Genomic DNA, 20,328 nt, shown 5'->3' with positions numbered 1-20,328 from the left:
TGCGTCCTTCCACTCTTCCCCCCCTCTAGCATTCACTTCTGTTTCTTATCATCGTCAATCGGACCTGAGTCGAATAACTGTCAACCGTCTTCTTGATCTATTCTGGCATCGCTCAGATAACCAGTGAATCTGAACAGTGGGGAGTGTGTTTGCACTTTTGGACGTCCTGCATGTGTACAGCACATGTACAGTGGAAGTTGCAGCTCACATGTGGGCAGCTGTACCTCGTGTGCGTCTGTTGTGTATGACGGGGGGATTGCCGCTAATCAGATCCAGGACCACACAGGCACCGGGGTGGGGGCCGGTGGGAATCGGGGCCCGGGACCCTCAGAAGTGACTCTGTGCCAAGAAAATCACCTTTTGGGGCCCTCGGAGCTCCACGCCCCCTTTACCACCTTCTCCTCTTTCATAGATTCTCTTGTATCCAGTCAGGACAGGATGGAGATTATAGTGAGAGGTGCTGGTGGGGTACAGTTATGGCCTTGGGGCACCCAGGGGCCTCTCCAGGCCTTGTAGGCATCATTACGCCGCCCCCTGATTGGTGGGGGTTGGGGGGCATGTACGAAATGACCATGTAGGTCCTTTGTGAGTGTGTCTGTGGTCTCTTTACAGTACGTGTTTTATTGCTCATTACAGAGGTGGCTGAGACGGGGAGATGAATGGAGGGCTGGAGGAGGAGGGGAAAGGTGACACGGGGTATTAAGTGTGTGGCTTTGTGCACATACGTGTCTTTAAAATGTCTTTATGTATGTGCATGCACAGTATGGTGACTGTACGTCTCAGAGAACAGGTCACACCAGTTCTCCATTGTGATCAAAATTCTTCATCTTATTGTTGTCAGGCTCTTGCTGCACTTTGTAGTTTGCAATTATTAGGGATGCACGATAGTGGATTTTTTGCCAATATCGATACCGATATAAAAGACACGCTTTTTTTCTTAATAGCAGAGAACATAAAGTCTCCACTGTAGTTGACATCATGCCCACTCTTATTGTAGCAGCCAAAAACTGCCATACCGCAGACATCTTGCACCCTTCTTCACGCTTGATTTAAGAGGCGTTGTACAATGTTTCTGAGCGCACCTGAATGCAGCATCCCCCCAAAACACGGCAGTGAGGGAGACATGCCCGGACTTGTTTACTGCACCTACTGCGGAGACATCAGTGGTCGCCGACGGACTCTTTTTATCGTGTGTGCGTCCACAATTATGTAAGTTAGATTTGCACTGATGTTTGTGTTACTCTCTGTTAGCGTTAGCTTTGGCCGCGACTGTATTTCCAGTGTGTTTGATGTTGTTAAGTCGGTAAAATGACGAGAATGTGAGCTAACTGTGAGCTAGTGAAGAGTCGTGAAAGTTGTTTAACTTCTCTTCATTGGCTCGAGTTTCTGCGACTTTTTACTCTTTATTTGAATATTGTTGAAAACTTTGCGCAGGGGGTCGCGCCGAGTTAATGTCGTAGCTTTACATCAAGCTTTTTTCGGGAATCATGGAGCATTTAGGCTGAATTAAATCTGTTTTATCAGTGGAAAATATCGGCAGGAAAATGAGATATCTGTCGATGCCGATATGTCATTCTCAAGCCATAATCTGCAGATTTCGATAACGTGCTGATAATATCGTGCATCCCTAGCAATTAAACAGGAAAGTTCGACTCTTCTTATTGACACAAAATGAATTAAGGCAGAGAAAAACTAATGAGGAGATGCCGATTTTTATTATTCTAGAAAGATAATCATTCGATACATTATCCTGGCCCCTTTGCAGGAGACCACGTCTGTCTGCTCCTGTTTGAAGCTCTAATAGGCGCCTACGATTCCTCTGTAGAGCCTCGGGTCAAACCAGGCTGCTCTCCAGTAAACACCCTGATGTGCTCCCTCGCCTTTACATCTGAACATCTGTCCTCTTAAAATGTGAGAAGAAGCCGGCACGCGCATGACCTGAATATCTGACTGACACGGCCCGCTCCTCTTCGGGCGAGCTACTTGCTGCTCCTGAGATTTTAAACACGGTCAGAATGGCCTCAATGTTGTCGCTGGGTGTCATCTTATCCCGGGCGACGGGAGGCCTGTTAGCGCCGTGCTTGCATGTGGCAGGCGCTCACCTAAATTCTGCTACCAGCACACATGAAGGGTCCTGCAGAGTGTGTGGACCTGCCGCATCCCGGCCAGACAGCTGAGGATGTTGCCCCATACTGAGCACAAGCTAACAGCGAGGAAGAGAAAGGTCAGCTTAAAGTTCAAAGAATGAGCCGCTGGTTTCTCTCCTGCCAGAGGTTATATTTGTCCCTTTACATCAAGCTACATAGCAGGCTGTATAATGAGGCGACTCTTCCTCACCTTGGACCTCCACCTTCATCCGCTGCTGAAGCCACTGTTTCATACATTTCCTTTTCTGAGGTGTGCAGGCGTCCTCTAAAAAACGACCTTGAAACAGAAACACAGACGAGCTGTGGGCTGAATCTTAATGCGCCTCGTCAAACTCAAACCCATCTGAATTCTGTTCAGGCTTTAATTTGCTCTTTAGCTCAGAAGTTTTCACATATTTATTTCCATCTTTTCATTTGTGCTCTTGTTTATACGTCTGACACAAGTCTTGGTTTGTTTTATTTGAGCTGAGGCCGGTGCCTGGATCGCGGCCCTGTTTGTAAACTGCAAGAAAACCGAGCGCACAGTACACATAAACACACACTGAAACACACACAATGCTCACTGACAGGGTTGTACAGTGCAGCACGTGGCATGCACACACATGCAAACAATTGCTGTTGTTTCACAACCACTGCGGGCGACGGGGGTCTGTGTTTGAATGTTGTTTTTATGTGAAACAACCTCAACTCAATGTGTGCACTAAAACAGCATACAGGCTCGTAAGTTGATGTTTTCATCACGTTTATCTTGTGAAGATTGTGAAACCGAAAGAAAAAGGAATGTGTAAAAAACTAATTCAAATAAGAAAAACATGCAGAATAAATACTTTAGGAAACTTGTAACTGTGCACATATATTAATGAAGTCTGTACCTCTCATTTACACTTCCTTTTGGAGGACAAAATTTGGCCATTTTGCAGGAATTTCTCACTTTTTCAAAGGTTATTACAAATGTTATTTTCCTTCATTCACACATCTTTTTTCCGGCACATAAAGGGTCTATTTCCCGTCATGTGCTTTCTTATTTTCCACTCAAACGTATGTTGGTAGTTGTCCAACCTGTCCTCGGCGCGGCCATCTGGGGATTTCCCTGCCGCTCCTCCGTCTCTAATCTGGGGAAAAGGAGACCTCTCTCGACGGGCTGTTGGCATGGCAACAGCACCTGTGTGGGTGCAGCGTGCGGGGAGATGAAGCGAGCGGAGACAGGAGGGAGGGCAGAGCACCGTGATTGCCCAGATTGCTGGCACAGTTGGACAAAGTTACCCATGCAGTCACACACACACACACACACAGACACACAGACAGGGGTGCTGCAGGTTAGGCTCAGGGCCCACACACGCACACACATGCAAGCTCCCTTCTTGCCAGCTCAATCTGCCTAATGTTGTAAACACACGCAAGGACACACTAACACACTTTCATAGAGTAATACAAAACACACACACACACCCTAAAAATGGAATTCTCTTCTCTGAAAGCCCGTCTAATTATACCACCTGCACACGCTCACACACACACACACACACACACACACACACACACACACTTCCTCCTTCTCCCAGTGAAATGTGGCGTGACTGCTGCCTCTACACCAGCCTTCAGAACAGGTTTCTTAAAATACATTCTCATTGGAGACGTACAGGTAGATGATTGTTCTGTATGACTCTACACATGTGCGCTAGTTCCTGATTAACAGAAATAGTTCTATTAGGTGACACTTTACTTTGATCAGTCAATGAGAAAAAAGGAAGAAAAAACACACAATGTAAAATTACAAAAAGCAAAAGAGAGAGTCAGACAAGAACTATTTTTTTAACCGCATGCAACACAACACTGCAACTCGTTTGTTTCCTTGTAACTTCACTGGCAACAAAAGAACTAACAAGCTTCTCTGGTCAAGTTAACTTGTAATACATTAGTTAACTTTTGATTGGAATTTAGTTGCTAATTTAGTTGGTTTGTCATCAAAGAGTAAAATGTTAACATAATGATACGTAATGATGGTTAAAGAAAGCAGGATTTGTTGTTGAAAATCACCACTTAAGCATGGACAGGACAAAATCAGCACAGAGATAAGAGGTGTCCACAGGGGGCGCCGAAATCAACACAAGCTGAGAGTTCCTCACAGCAGCTTTAATTAAACATAAATAAACTTTCCTAGTCAAATTAACCTTTAATCCTTTAGTTCACTCAAGAAGAAAAGTTGCTAATTTAGTTGTTTTGTCGACGCAGTCTTTCAGTTTTATTCATGGCTGACTTTGCATCTGTTTCACGGGACAGGTGCGTAGGAGAGGAACCGGGGGTGAACCAGGGACCTTCTAGCTGAATGCTCTATATTTCTATTTATAATGATGAACTTACTTGATTATTTTAGTACATTTTAGGCTTTATTTTTACACACCTGTATTTTAGTCCTCCTTTTAATTGTCTTATCTTTGTGTCAAAATGGCCTTTTATCCATCCGTCTTCTACTTCTTTTAACACTTTGTCTGTCTTTTAACATATTTAATCATAGGTTACCATGACTACCACCATGATTGTCTTTACAGTGTTCCTGCTTAGCTCAATTTTGGTGCTATTTTTAAACTCACATTCTCAACCTCACATTGTTTATAACAGCTAGATGCAGGTATTTATTAATATGAGCACATTTAAAGCTGCTGTGAGGACCTGTGGGATTGTGTCGATTTTTGGTAACCCCCGTGGACAAAGCCGTACGTCTCATCTCTTTGCTGATCTCGTCCTGTACATGCGTAAGAGAAATCTTCTCCTGCTGTCTTTTAACAGTCAGATGCATCACTCGGAAAATGTAAACAAAGGCTCTTCCGTTTTGCGGGCTGTAAATCACTTCTTCTGGTAGCAGTTACAGACATTAAAAATAACGATATAGAAATGATTGATCTTACTCCTGATGCTCTTGTCGTTTTTGTAGGTCATATAAAAGCATCAGAATTAATTTCAGCCTGTTTTTCACCAGTTAAAACCTCCTCACAGTACGTATAAATAACCCTTATGTATATATCTCCATCCCAAATCTGGGGCCTGCTGCATCTGACCCCAGTGCTCTAAATATTTACCCCTCCCACCCGCAGGGATTCACTGACAAACATAACCTGCATTTTTGTGCATGAAGAAGAAACCGTCTCTCACCAGTTAAACTCTTCTTCCAATCAGCGCTGTAGCCTGCGTGTGTAACCATCAGGGAGTTAAACACGCTGATATAATGTAATGACTGTTTGTGCTGACAGCGAGACAGTATCTGTCTGGGCCCTTTTAAAGGCCCTGTAACTTTCTTCCCTCCAAAGCAATCAGCAGCACGCTTTAAATCCCTCGTCATCCCCGAGCTGTCCTGTTACAATCACCAGCTAACTTCCATTAGCCGTGAGGAAATGAACCACTGTGGGGAAGCGGACATCACCGGGAAAACAATCGCAGAAAGCACACACACACATGCATAAAGTGTCCAACAGTTTCACACAGAGTGCAGTTTTTCTTAAGGTGGGCCGACGAGGAAACGCAAGGCAGGAGAAACAGCTGAATGTGAGTGTGGGAGGGGGGCTCGGGTGGAAAGAGTTCAGGGTTAGCTGAGGTCGAAAAACATACACTGAGCTGCACGAGAAGGCGGTGATCTACAGATACATCCATCCGTCTCAAACGTCAGCCCGCCTTTTGGAGGAGCCTGGCTCTGCTGCTTTCAGGGCCCACCTTAAGAAAGGGGGGAAAAAAGATGTGAAAAGAAAAAAGAGAAGTGAGCTGGATTTGTTTTCCAAACGCAGTCACATTCTTGGCAGCACCTTCGCTTGTCCTTGCCAAAGGAGGGTGGGAGAGGAGGGATGAGAGAAGGTGGAGAGAGAGGAGAAAGTGGATGTGGGAGAGAGAAAGAAAAGCTTGTTTTTCTTTTTTTTTCTCTCCTTTTGCTCACTGAGTACATTAAAAGTTAATATGTTAACATTATCTATAGATGTACTTTAATCTTTGGCCTTGGGTGGCTATAAGCAGACACATGTGTGCTTTTTATCTCCCTCCATGTACAGTGCGTGGCTCTTGTTAAAGCTGCCTCATTTAATCCCTGCAGACAAGATGTACCATTTTATGTTTAGTCGTAACAGACGAGTCACTCAATGTCCCTGGTGTTTTCCCACCAAGTTTGTCTGGCTGAATATGAGCCTTTCAAAATAAACCTAGCATACCTTTATTTTTCTCTGTCACTAATTGCGATCGCTATTTCCTTTGAGTAATTTTAAGCTATGAAAAAGAAAACAACAGAACAACCTGCTGAAACACGGCCACATTGCTACAGATCATTTTGTTTTGCATTTAATGTAAGTCGACTTGACTTGAGGCATGAGGACTCAGATGACTTGCATGTGTCCATAAGTTTGAATGTTAGCTGTTAAACAGAAACTTGACAACATTGTTATTTTAGATTTAACTATCAAGTATGTACGCAGCGCAAATTGTGAATCATGATTGGACGACTCAAAAAGCTCCCCAGTATGTGATTGTCATGATTGGAGGACTGGCTGTCAGTCAAACTCCTCACTATGGCAACATCAAAGCCCCCAAATAGAATCCTCATCAGTCGTACTCGTTACTCCTCAGTACGGTCTCAGAGCAGACCATCATCACGGCTGTGTCTTTGCCAAGATAATACAGATACAATTCATTGTCATACTTTGTGAACAGGTTATATAAATTGGCTGATAATATTATTAGTAGATGAGCTACTAACACCTTGTCTTTTCTCTTTATAAAGACCGATACTACAGGTAAGAGTGCTGTATTTTGGATGGAAAAAAAGTGACTTGACTTGACTCGAGACTTGGACCAAAAGACTTGAGACTTACTTGGGACTTGAGAAAAAATGACTTGGTCACAACACTGCATAATACCTTCCAGATAAACTCCCGTGTCCCGTACACACAACTTAAAGGAGCGAAGCAAAAACGTTCAAGGAAAAAAGAAGCAATCCTTACATCTTCATGTTTATGGGGACGCCAAACAAAGGAGGAAAAACAGACACACATGCGGCACACAAAACATGTGTTGTGTATATATGACACTCTCATGATGTCATGTAAACATGTACATGCCGTCATGAGGCGGTAAACATAAAGAATGACTTTGTTTTGATGGGAGGGAGGACGGGAGGCTGGCAGCATCTTTAGCCGTGCAGATGTATGCAGATGTGTTGTCTAAATTAAACCCCAGTGCCAGGCTCCGGCCCGCGCCGCCTTGCCGTGCCACTGACCATCTCCTTAAACAACTGCCGGTGATGCCACTGAGCAAGGCAGCAGAGCCCTAACTATTCCACTTGTTCTGCTCGGCGGTCACTCTAGAAAACTGTAATGTAATGTCACTTCTTTTAGGTTAAAAAGAGCTTCAGTCTGCTTGTTTTTACGTGTACCAGGCTCTACTTTAGATATCCAACTGGTTTCTTCAGACAGTTCTGAACTTGCTCCCCTCTTTCGACATCTTCATCTCTGTCTGCCTGGGGGGCTTTGGTGCAATCGTTCAAGGATTGTGAAACAATGGGCCCCTGGGCACAGTCGTGTGAAAGGGCCCCCAACCCTGCATCAGAGTTTGACTGAAAGAATTCACGTTGTTTGTAGTCATTTTGCATTTTTTGTTGTTGTTGTTTTGAATCTTTATGCACTCATTTTGTGTTTCCTATGTAGCTTTTAAGTGTTTCATTGTTGTCATTTTGCAGTTTTTGTGCATCTTGTTGTCGTTGTTCGTCACTTTGCTCTGTCCTTGGAAAGCCGATTTAGAAATCCATGCATTATTGCACAACGCCTGTGAAGCACGTTCTGGCACGATGTTAAACGCAGAGCAAAAGTAACAAACGTCAGAGATTCAGCTTTGCCAGGGGTTTTATTTTACAAGCCTTATCATCGTCTTTATCATCATTAGTTTTGAAAGGGACACAAAGACGACGAGAGGTTATAGAGCAAAAGAGTGAGCCGAGGACAGTCTGAGAAGTGGTGTCATAAAAATATGTGGAAAAAGAGCGAAACACAGGGTCGAAAGAAAGATAAAGACAGAGAGCAAAGATTAGGTCGAGTGTTTTAAGGTGAGAGAATAAAAGAAACAGCAGTGTTTACCAGAAGACACAGACTCAGCATGTCCTGTAACCTCGTACGTTAACTCACATAAGGTCAACTTTGAGGCACTTCCACCAGAGTGTTTCCATTTCTCCAACTGTACACTTCTAGTTTGTACATTTATGAGGGATGCGCGATATTATCGGCACGTTATCGGTATCTGCAGATTATGACTTGAAAATGATGCATCGGCAGATATGTAATTTTTCTGCCGATATATTCCGCCGATAAAATAACACTTTAATTCTGCCTAAATGGATGATTCCTTTGAAAAGCTTGACATAATGCTATGACATTAACTTGCCGCGTCTGTGCGCGCGCACTGCCTGCGCAATATTATTGACAATATACAAAAAAAGACTAAGACTTAACAACATCAAACACGCCGACAATACACTCGCAGCCAAAGCTAACGCTAACAGAGAGTAACACAAACATCAGTGCAAAACTAACTTACATACTCATGGATGCACACACGATAAAAAGAGTCTGTCAGCGATCACTGATGTCTCCGTAGGAGGTGCAGTAAACAAGTCCGGGCATGTCTCCCTCACTGGCGTGTTTCAGGGGGATGCTGCATTCAGGTGCGCTCAGAAACTTGAGTGATCAGACTCGTGACCTTTTTTACAACGCCTCTTCCGTCACGTGTGAAGAAGGGAGCAAGATGTCTGCGGTATGACAGTTCTTGGCGACTACAATAAGAGTGGGCATGTTATGTTCTCTGCAATTAGGTGGAAAAAAACGTGCCTAATATATTGGTATCGAAATTGCAATCGGCCAATAAATCATGATGCTTTATTACTCATTAAGATCTTATTTATTGATGTGTAGGGATGGAGGGTGAGCAGATAAACAACCTAAAATTAGCTCCACTTTTACGAGCTTAATCATGAAAGTGATGTTAATGCATAAATGATGACAAACCCGTCATATTACATACATTTTTTTAAATAGGACAATGTGAGCTTTTGCTTCTGGAACTTTTCCTTACCTTAAATTTGAATGCAAAACTTTCTGACTCTTTCTGCATTGTGCCAACGTTACTGCAGATCTGGTCACTTCTTCCACCTCAGCACAAACAGCAGTATCTTTCCATGTGGCCCTGTCTACCCTGCATGTCCCACGTGTCCTTGGCTAGTATCTATAGGCACACCCAAACACACATACTGAACATGCAAATAGAATAAGAAACATACTGTTACCAGCCGAGTCAGGGTAGGACACGGTGTTCCCTTTTCCAGCCAGGCAACTCTGAGGGATTTGTGTGTGTACTATATAAAGGCTTTAGATACGCACACACAGTAATGGGGGCTCTTTGAGAAAATGCTTTGTAGTAACAAGCACCCTGCTCGGAGCAAAAGAACGTGTTTAAAGGCCCGATTGTTTGCTCGTTCGACATCTACATTTGAGATACACGAGACGTACTGAGGGCTGCTGATCACGGCTCGACGGCTCAGTGTCAAAGTAGGTCAAAGTTCACGCAGTGTGAAAGCAGAGATTAATGCCTTCTCATGACTTTTCTGCAGAGGTTTCCTGTGTGCTGAGTCAGGTGTTACAGCTCCCACTGTAACAAAAGTTTATTTAGTTCCTGGACATTTTGTGTTTCTGTCCTTCACCCGACAGGCATGAAATCAGAACATATGTGCACGTATACGAGTTGAACATTAACATCTTTGTGTATGCAGTCGTCTGTTATTGTGCACACTCAAAGCCACAAGGTCACAAAGATATGCCATGTGGATAGAGTTGAGTCACTTTGCTGTGACCCATTAGCACCTATAAATAATCCCCTGACAGTAATTAGCCTGGTGAGAGAGCGAGCGGAGACGTCGTGTGAAACATGAGCTCTTTGCCTTTGACTCCTTGCGCCCCCTCGGGGTTCTAGCTCCCACCTCCTCCCTCTCCACCTCCTATTCTTCCACGATCAGACCGCATGCATAACATCAACAACTTGGCCCAACCCTGCTCCCTCTACTGAACCACTAATTGCTCAGGCCACCCTTGGGAGTCAGGAGCGCTGACCCCACGTCTGCTGCCATGGTGTGAATTTTAACAAGAGTTCTCCTCAGGGACTTAAGGACTGAACTTCACTGTGGCTGCGCATTTATGCACCGACAGCTTCTCCTGCACCAACGCCGGAGCGACATTGTATCTGCTGTGCTGTAAACAATCTGTACACAATGTGCATTCATTGGAAAGAAACTTTCAGATCCTGTTTATGAAATGTTAAATATGGTTATTGAAGTACATTCCTAAATGAAAGAACATTTTCAACATGAAACTCTGACGCTGACATGTGATCTGCTTCATGCTCGAACACGGCAGCAGCTGCACGTAGCATGTAGTACCCCTAAGTGGTTTCTTGTGGACTGGGCTGCCCTCCTCAAAGTTGTGCATTTACATAATTGGGCAGAAGCCCTGAATCAAACGCAGTTTTATTACTCAAAGTGTGAGACTTACATTTTTTTTTTTTGCAAATTGGTGCATCTGTGACATTTGAATGGAATGAAATTTGCACGGAGACATGCAGAGAGAGAAAATGAGATGAAGCTGAAAGGCCAGACGCCTCCTAAGTGGTGAGAGTCTGCTCAATGTTTTTCTCCTTTCACTGCGCTGAAGCAATTTACAATGAATTAGTGAATCGTTCTTGTTTGGCTTTTTTTGGAGGTCTTAATGATTTGATTGTTAAGCTGAGAAAGTGCTGAACCATCATGAACAGGTCACTGTAGGTCCCAACCTCTCGACTACTGGTGGGTCAACGAGGTGGACAGGACGGGAAGATTTACTGAGAGCAGGGCTGTTAGTCAGGAACACACAGTGCACATTCTCTAACATCGCATTCGCATCGTTTTTAACAGATAGAAAAGATGGAAAAGGTTCCCAGGTTCAAAAGTTTGCAGGGCATCTCAGTGACTTAAGGATGCTTGTAAGACGGCAATGTTGGTCGAGGGGTTGAATATACTCTGACTATACAGTACCTGCTTTGGGCATGGTCCTATTCCAAGACGTGCAGGTTCAGAATTGACTGATTGTTTGCTTCCTGGTCTTGGTGTTCGCATTGTTGTTGAGAAACCACGATTTTGCTTCTTTTCAGCGTTCGCTGTGGCACAGTGCTCGGCCCCCTCAGGTTTTGCTCCCTGTGTTGTCGAAGCATGCGACCTTTCAAAGCACGCTGTCGTTTGGTACGCGTACCTGTAAGGAGGTGCTGCTCGAGAACTGCTTATCCGATCAACTTCACAATAAAGCAGCTTAGTGTGAAGTCAATCAGATGAGAAGCTGTTGAAATCAAAGACAGACGGATGTTTCTTCCTCTAACGTTTGATGAAGCTTCATGAAACTTGTGTTTAAGCACCTTTAACAACAAACTTCAGATCACAAGAGCGATCCACGTTTTTCTGCTTCAGTCGGTGATGATTATACAGATCAAATTTATTGGTTGTAATTTAACTGGGACGGAGACACAAACACTCTTTAGAAATCAGAAACTGACAGTTACATCAATCTGACGTTAAAGAGGCGACACTCGCGCTGCAGCTGCCCCGTGCTGTGATGTGTTATATGTGTTGTTTTGGCTGCTGTGCAGCTCCACTGGAGCCGTCAGAGTTTAAGAGCCTCCATCAAGGGCACCTCAGTTGTGGTAATAAGGGAGGGGCAGCGCTGTTTCCCCTGCCTGATTTATGCTGCTGCTCTGGGGATCGAACAACAACCTTGCGGTCAGCTAATGCAGCCTTTCAAAATGTACTGATATCATAAAAACAGGATTTATGATTCCACTAACTTGATGAGTTGTGTGCCGGTCCTGCCCATGCTGATGCATTTTTGTGTGCGTACTTGATGGATGTGTGTAGACGGTGTGAGTGTGAGGGAGAAGTGATGTTTGTATACTTGGCCCAAATACTGTCAGAGCTGGGTTTGAAGTGGGAAGTCATTATCGCGGGGTGGTTTTTCAAACACAGCCGTTCCTCCAAACCTTGGATCAATTATGCAGCACGCCGCCGAGGCTGCAAATACGCCAACTATGTCACATCCTTGAAAGAGGACATTTTTTATGAAGGAAATAACTAGTTTGAATGCAGCCACTGTGTTCATTCTACCCAACAAATGCATTGAAAGCTACTCTCCTTCGGTGCTGTTCCCCGTACTCTGCCTGCTAATGGTATCTGAAGATAACTTTAATATTCATGTCAGCATCAGGAGCTCAGTTCCCGAATAGTGTTTGAGGTCCTTGTTTCTTTAATTACACCATCAATTGATTTATCTCTACCAAAACACGTCAACCCAAACATCCTTGAACTTAATGATTTATCCCAGGTGTAGCACCTCTCACACTGGCCTGCTTTATAGTGAACTATTCATGCGCCTCCTTTTTTCTGCTCGCTTTCTGAAGAACACAGGGACATCGATCTCTTTGACCTGGAACAGAGCAGAGAGAGCGCAGGTCATGTTTAATTAATTCTGAACTTCTCCAGGCATCAACATGCATTCACTAGTTATTCTTTTGAAGCATTTTAGAGGCTGCATTTCAGAGCGTGCAATTAAAGGTGAACCCTGCTGGAGGGAAAATGCCAGTTTTCGCAGGCCCAATTAAAATTTGGAGGGTGTCTTGGAAAGGAGGGGAATCAAGGTGCATGTGTCTGAGCCATGTGACAAGTGGGTGGGTGTGTGTGTGTATGTGTGTGTGTGCGCTCTACAAAGGAGATGTTATTGTAAAAACTCTGAGAGCGTACATGTTGGAATTTACTGCACGGATAATGTCTCACTTTTTAGGTCAACACTTTCTGTGTTGCTATAGCTCTTACAGTGCTGTTGGGCCCATGCTGTTGCAAGAGTCTCCTAATTGTGTCAAAATCTGGATAAATAAATGATATCTGTGTTTGATGACTTATTTGCAAAACTTTAGAGGGTTAGGGTTACGTTTGGGACCAAGGTTTTAATGCCCTGAGGCATTAATTGCACAGGCACAAGTTGTAGAAGGTTAGGGTTAGAGGGTTAGGGTTAGAGGGTTACACCAAAGATGTGGCTCGTCCTACAGAGGGGGCTGGTTCCAACGTTTTGTTCCAGGCACGGGCAATTAGAGCAAAAATACTATCGCTATCCACTGGGAATTATTCAACTATTTTTCGAAGATTCCCCCGTGCACACAAACAAACACACGCTGACATAAAGAGAGGGAGAGATTGCTTTCCTTTTTCATGTCAAAGTGTGTAAAACACGGGGCATAACAAACTATGCATCCTCCCTATATAACACACAGACATGGATCATTTCTCCTACGTTAAGAATAGAGCCTGTCACACTGTGCAGAGTTGTTGTAGATTTATGATAAACTAGTTTTCAAAGTTTGCATTCGGCCTCATTTTCCGACGAGGTCCACACACAACTCTCGGACAGCTGCTGAAGTCTCTGTATTTTTCTCCGGTTCCAAAATCTCACAGTGCCACACCTGTTTTCCCGGCCACCTGGCACGAATGCTTTCTTCTTCTTTTGTGATTTAATGGCGGTTAGCAAACAGCTTTAGATGCGCTAAATCCACTGACTGGCGATTGTAGCGCATTACGACCAGGTGCCGGTAAAAACAATGAAAAATAACTTTTCAATTTTTTAGAAATGAGTGACTATTCGAATATTCAAAACTCCAGACTCATTTTGTTCTGTTACATTCAAAGTCAATGCAGAAGATGCATTTGGCATCAGGAAATTCATGTAACACTGTTTTGGGACCGTTAAGATTCCCCTGACTTTCTGAGATTGAGTCAGAAATGGTCGATCTGACCTCTGAAAAAACAAGCATTTTAAAAGTTGTTTAATTCTGCAGGCTGACCTGAGAAAGCATGAATATTTGCACTTTAGAAACCACCTTCAGGATGTAGTTATTCCGGTAACCTTTGACCCCATTTTTGCAGTTAAATCACAGCTGAATCTGTTTATTCTGGAGTCATGCTGCATTAGTAAACCACGTTGACGCTGACACATGACTTAGTTAGATTGAAACTGTCAATCACTGGAGACGGACGGACAGGTGCTCAGTGTCCATCTGATATGTCCTGGTGCACGCTGAGCCCAGCTTTTCAAGTGCAGAGCGACCGGTTTTGAAACCCCGACAAGAGGACGTTTGAGCCTCATCCCGTTTATCTTCCTGCCGGCATGTCCTTGGATAGACTCTTCATCTCTCTGCAGACATTTTGACCTGTCAAAGCAGGAGAAGCACAGGTGTGGAAATAATAACAGTCTCCTTTTCATTATTTGTCCTAGTAAGCCATGTCAGCGAGTGAGCATGCAAAAAAAAAAACACAACCCTGTACCTGACTCACCTAAATGGAATGCAGCCATCGTTAGTGTTATTACATCTGTGCCTCTCCTGCTTTGACAAGTTGAAAAATCTGCCGTGAAAAAGGTTCTACTGAATCCAGGCGGGGACCTTTGTTGAATGCCATCCCTCCCTGTCTGATTCTCCAACATCTTATATCCCATAATGGCAAAACTGGCTCAAAACTAATCCTTAGACAAATACCCTAGAACCCAAGAACACGTCCCGCCACAGACATCCATCAGCTACTTACATTCAAAGAATCATGTCTTGTTACAAATGATTTGCTTCCTGATGCAGCCGCAGCACCATTCGCTCCTTGAGATGGACATTCACATTTTATTGCTCGCTGATGTGACCATAAATGGTTGCATTATAAACCCAGATACTTAACAGTCCCAGACATTTATCTATATATGTACATTGGTGCTCAAAAGCTGCTCAACGCCCTAAATCTGCCTTCTGACACGCCCTGTTCTCTTCCTGTTATTCGTCTCCTAGCTCTGATAAGAGGGTTTATTTTGTCTTCATTCCAACAGCAGCCTAAATCAAGCCTTTTTTATACCTTTCATCACCTTTACCTCCCTGTCCCCCCTCCACAAAGAACTGTACACATTATCCCTATCTCACTTTATCTCAGTTTCTTTCATTCCTTTTCTTTCCCTCTCACTTTCACTCCTTATCTCCTCTCTTTCTCGCTGTTATTTCTCAGCACAAGTATGCTATCTATGTTCTCTTTTTATTGCCCCAGACCACTTGACAAACTGTATTTTCAGGCCCTGACCTTGGATATAGGGGATATTAATATAAACATAACTTCCTGAGAGGGAGACAGGGTGAATGAGTACATACAAGGACACGGTAGTTGAGAGGGCAGCTTTATGGCGTGCAGAGAGGGGGAGAGATTTCTTAAGAAGATCTGTTTGACAAGTTTTGTTCTCTTTCTGGACGTACCTTAATGCAGTGTTTAATGAGCGCCACGCGTCTTAAAAACTCACCTGAGGGGGAAAAAAACCTCCTTGAGTCTTTTAGCACCAAGAAGGTATAGCTTAGCATCAACCGCGACATTTTGTCTACTAAAGTTCCTGTGCGTCAGGATCCTTCAGTTTTGTCTCATTCCTGCAGACAACTTGTGTCTTTTTGCCTAAATCCACTTTTACCCTCTTAAACGCTTAATTTTGGTGTTAAAATACTTAAAATGTTGTTCTTGGTTATGGTTTGGCTGTTGGTCGTGTATCCCACCAAACAGTTAGACAGTTTGTGAGCCAACAAAAGTGTCAAAGAAGAACTGCCAAGCGATACAAACTCAATGAAGAGCCATTGATTCCCTTGTGCTGCTGGCTTTTGTCTTAATGCTAACGAGGGCTGGGTATCAATTCAATTAAATTTCCGATCCCATTCGATATCGATTTGTTTAGGGGTATTTCAGTTCCTCTAACTTGGTGCATCATCAAAATGTTTAATGTTTACAAAAAGAGTTTACAATTAGTCTGAAAATCTGGCTCGTGGTTTTGATTAAACAAACTGGGCTTCAACTTGCGCGAGATTTCTCCACGAGATCTCACAGCGTGAAGAACAAAAACACACAAGAGTTAAAGGGAAAGGCATACTGTATAACAACATGCCGAAAAAACCCTCGCGGCCAAAGCCGACACTAACAGAGAGTAACACAAACATCAGTGCAAAACTAACTTACATATTCATGGACGCACACACGATAAAAAGAGTCTGTCTGCGACCACTGATGTCTCTGTAGTAGCCGCAGTAAACAAGTCCGGGCATGTCTCCCTCACTGTGGTTCGAGGGGATACGCTGAGTCGTGCTGGGTTCAGGAGCGCTCAGAAATGTGAGTGATCAGTTTTTACATATTTTTAAAGATCGATCTCAGGATTTATAAATCAATATTGGGTCCTTCAAATGAGAATAAATTTTTTTAAACCCAGCCCTACCACTTAGCGATGCGTTTTCCATCAGCCAGCAGTGGTTGCTGGTCTGCCAGAGAGGGTAGGCGGAGCTAAGCGGCTGCTTTTTCGCTCTCTGCAAGTGTTGCGAGTAAACAGTAATCTACTATGGCTGAACAAACAAAGAAAAGATGGATGACTACAGATACAACTTCAACAAGAAGTGAAAATCCAAAAGAAAAAGGAACAAATTCAACTCAGATGAAGGCAAACAGTCTGAAAAGGAGAACAAGGAATATCAGGAGTTACAATCAGAGCCAACCGTGGATGTCACACATGCGACACTGAAATGTGTTATATAGCAGTTCTACTTTGAAATGAAACACGTAAGCCTGAGCCTCTTGAGACCGCTCAGCCTGGCTGTTGCTTGTTTAATAATATAAAGGAGGAGATGAACCTCAGTTATAAAAGATGTTTTTCTCCAACAGTAACATGTTTATCGTAATGAGGTCGGCCATTTTCTCATTTATTCGCAGATACTTAGAATTAATTTCAGTTGCCAAACAAACAATGAGCCTCCTCTTTCTCATCGGTCCTCTCCAAGTGTGATAAACAACTAACTATTTGTGCTACGACACAAACAACAGCTCTGGGGATGGTGCCACTTGTAACAACAGTGGATGATATAGAGAGCCGGCCTTTGATAAAGCACACTCCATTAGCAGTGGGCTTTATGTCATTACTGTCCTCTTTACCAACACGGCACAGTTGGTCAGATCTGGACCAGCTTTCTGCGTCACTTTTGTTCACTTGTTTGGAGTGTGCTGAATGTGTGAGGGGTGTTTAAGTGTGCTCGGGAAAGAGGGATTGTTCACAGTGAATAAGGTTCGTGATAAGAGTTCTGCTCAGTAGACTCATCACAAATGGGTGTAAGACAGAAGTTGCAGAGATGAACGTTCATGTTATGTGTGAGATGGTAAAAGGTAACACGCACACAAAGCAAAACAGATGCTTTTTTTAATATAACGCTTCTGTCATGAATCATTAGGTGGTGAACAATGGTGTGAGAGAGTTCACCCTCAATATCATCGTCTAATTCCAGGTCATAAACAAATCTGTGCTCCCGCCAAAAAGGCAGCGACGTTTCTCCTTCTCTTGATGAATCATGAATTAAAATGCTCTGCTCTTTATAAGCCTATTAAAACCTTTTTAACACTGTGAAGGACGCAGCACTTCATAAACCTTTCACCACATGAGTGTTCTTTTAGTCGCCGTGTTTCCACGCTTTTACATTCTGCCGCGACAGACGGTGGCACCATTAAAGAGTGGAACACAAGGTGTTTTGTCAGTGCATTAAGCTCATGGCTGCTGCTGTGAGCGAAGGAATTATTTTTAATTACCCTTTAGTGTCTCAGATAAACACACTTCCTGTATGAATCAAAAGGACTATTGTGCAAAGCTATATTTTATTTCAGGGCTGCAACTTACAATTATTTGAAGTAATCTCGAAGATTTTCATTAAGATAAATGTCCGTTAACACAATGGTAATGGAGCCTATGGCCCTCTGATGAAAGCCTTTGCATTTGCAGAATTATGGATGCAAGTGTCTGTGGCGACATTCCCAGAAATATTCCCAAGCGGCGCCCAGTTAGTGATGCGTTTTCCATCAGCCAGCAGTGGTTGGTCTGCCAGAGAGGGTAGGCGGAGCTAAGTGGCTGCTTTTCCGGTCTCTGCAAGTGTTGCGAGTAAACAGTAATCTACTATGGCTGAACAAACAAAGAAAAGATGGATGACTACAGATACAACTTCAACAAGAAGTGAAAATCCAAAGAGAAAGAAACAAACTCGACGCTCAGATGAAGCAAACAGTCTGAAAAGGAAAGCGACCGTCAGCCAGGAAAATCAAGAGTTTCAACCGGAGCCAACCGTGGACGTCACACATGCAGCACTGTCTGGATATCTGGGAAGTGTGCTCCTGTAATTACTGTTCATCGCCACAGGTGGCTCCAAAGAGAACAAGACTGAGATCTTCGAGATTATAACTTTAATTACCAAGACATTTGTTAATTATTTTCTTGACAGTTCAGAAGCCAAAGATATAATAAGTAAACCATTTGATTTATTGAGTTATTGTTTAAACCTAACCAAACACCTATTTCAGAATTTTGATATGCTTTTTCTACATATTTACAGGTGTTACATTTGATTTACATTCACATCATTTTCTGCAAAACAGAGCAGGTTTCGGGCTGTTAATCCTGCAATAATATGACTCTAAAATAACATGTACGTAGGTGATGAAACCCTCCTTTGCTCGCATAGAAAGGTTGTTTTGAATATGCACCATAATCTCTCTATTAGCAGTAAGAGCAACAATAATATCAGTCGTGTCTAAGGACGTTCTCATGCCCTGTATCCCACTGCTGCGGATTAGAGCAGCACTGAGCCTGGGATTAGCAGAGGAAAGAATAAAGCCTTCCTTGGACAACAGAGGAGGGGCTAATGGATCAGGACCCTCTGCACACGCACACAGACACAGACACTCCTTCACATAGATTCAGCTGCTCATCTTAAAGCCACTTAACCCCGTGCGAAAGGTGACATTTGTTAAACAGTTTACCAGGAACAATCCAGCTGCAGCACCAACAGTCAAAGATGACAGCCTCCCCCCATCTGACCTCCAGGCCACCGTACCGTTTAGTCTTAACTTGGTGTGTGAGTCGGAGGAATCCTGTGTGCACGTGGGAACTTTCTCCCCGTTCTTTCTCAGTCCTCAGTGTCCCTGCATGTCAGGTGTTATAAGGAGATAAACAATGCCTAATGGGAAGAGGGATCAAGACAAGAGTGTATCCTGCAGAGGTGATGAAATGAATAAGCAACAATTACAGAGTTTAGTTCTCAGATGTGGAGCTGCAGATCGGATGTAACCAGGTTAGGTTTAAGAGCTCCTGTTTTCAGCGATCAACGGCCTCTTGACCCGTAAAGAGAATCCAAAGATGAAAGCAACATCTGGACTGGAGATGTTCTCACACCATTCTTTCCTTCCCAATACCGATTCCATTGTTTTATTATTACATACATATAATGATTATTACTTTAACCTCAGGATAAAAAGAATGTGATCAGTAACAGCTTCTTACTTGAGGGGACGGTAACCACGACAACAGCCTCCAGAATAAACCGTTTAACCTGTATTATATATCATTTTAAAGTTAGTATCATGATCTACCAGAATCAATGTAACAAATACAGTTTGAAAAGTATAATATACTTTTTTCTATGAAAAACACATTTTCCCATTCAAAAATACAGTTTTCACTCAACTGGGTGGCGGCCATCTTGGATTTTTGGGTCAAAATGTCATAATGTCAAACTGATGCCAGATTTGGAATCCTCTTGGTCAGATCATAAGAAAAAGTGTCTTCATACATGATTCTTGGTGCTTTGGTTCAGAAGTTAATTTTGCCAGTTGGTGCTGGCGGCCATCTTGGATTTGGCCCTCTGGAGAAAATCCCAGGTTTTTTGTGAGGGACCCGGGGGCTAAAGTTGTTATAAAAGGTCCAAAGAAGTCAGATCAATGATCAAAACCAAATCTTAGCTAGAGACTATGCCCTATGACTTCATCGAGACAAAGAGGATCCACTGGGGTATACTGAGTACACCTCTGTTATCCATGAGCTTTGACTAACATCACTCTCTCTGCTGGCATCGCGTGTTTGCCTTCGTCATGTGATAATATACCTAAAAACGTTTTGTGGGGGCAAACAAATGATGGTATCAGATCAATGCACGGACTGCTGTACTCTCTGATACTCAATATCAGATTCGACTGTAACGGAGCAACTATCATGTGAACCTCACCTCAATC

General features: G+C 43.3%; 1 protein-coding gene across 1 annotated transcript in view; it reads left to right on the top strand.

Annotated features, from left to right (window-relative positions):
• Positions 1–20,328, top strand: part of LOC138593428 (thyroid hormone receptor alpha-B) — a 152,945-nt gene that overhangs the window by 80,503 nt on the left and 52,114 nt on the right. The window lies entirely within an intron of this gene.

The sequence above is a fragment of the Semicossyphus pulcher genome, unplaced genomic scaffold (assembly GCF_022749685.1).
Source record: "Semicossyphus pulcher isolate SPU_LCO1_2020_fin unplaced genomic scaffold, fSemPul1.0.p SCAF_16, whole genome shotgun sequence".
Lineage (NCBI taxonomy): Eukaryota > Metazoa > Chordata > Actinopteri > Labriformes > Labridae > Semicossyphus > Semicossyphus pulcher.
The sequence above is the reverse complement of the archived record's forward strand: the minus strand, read 5'-3'. Positions and strand labels throughout refer to the sequence as shown.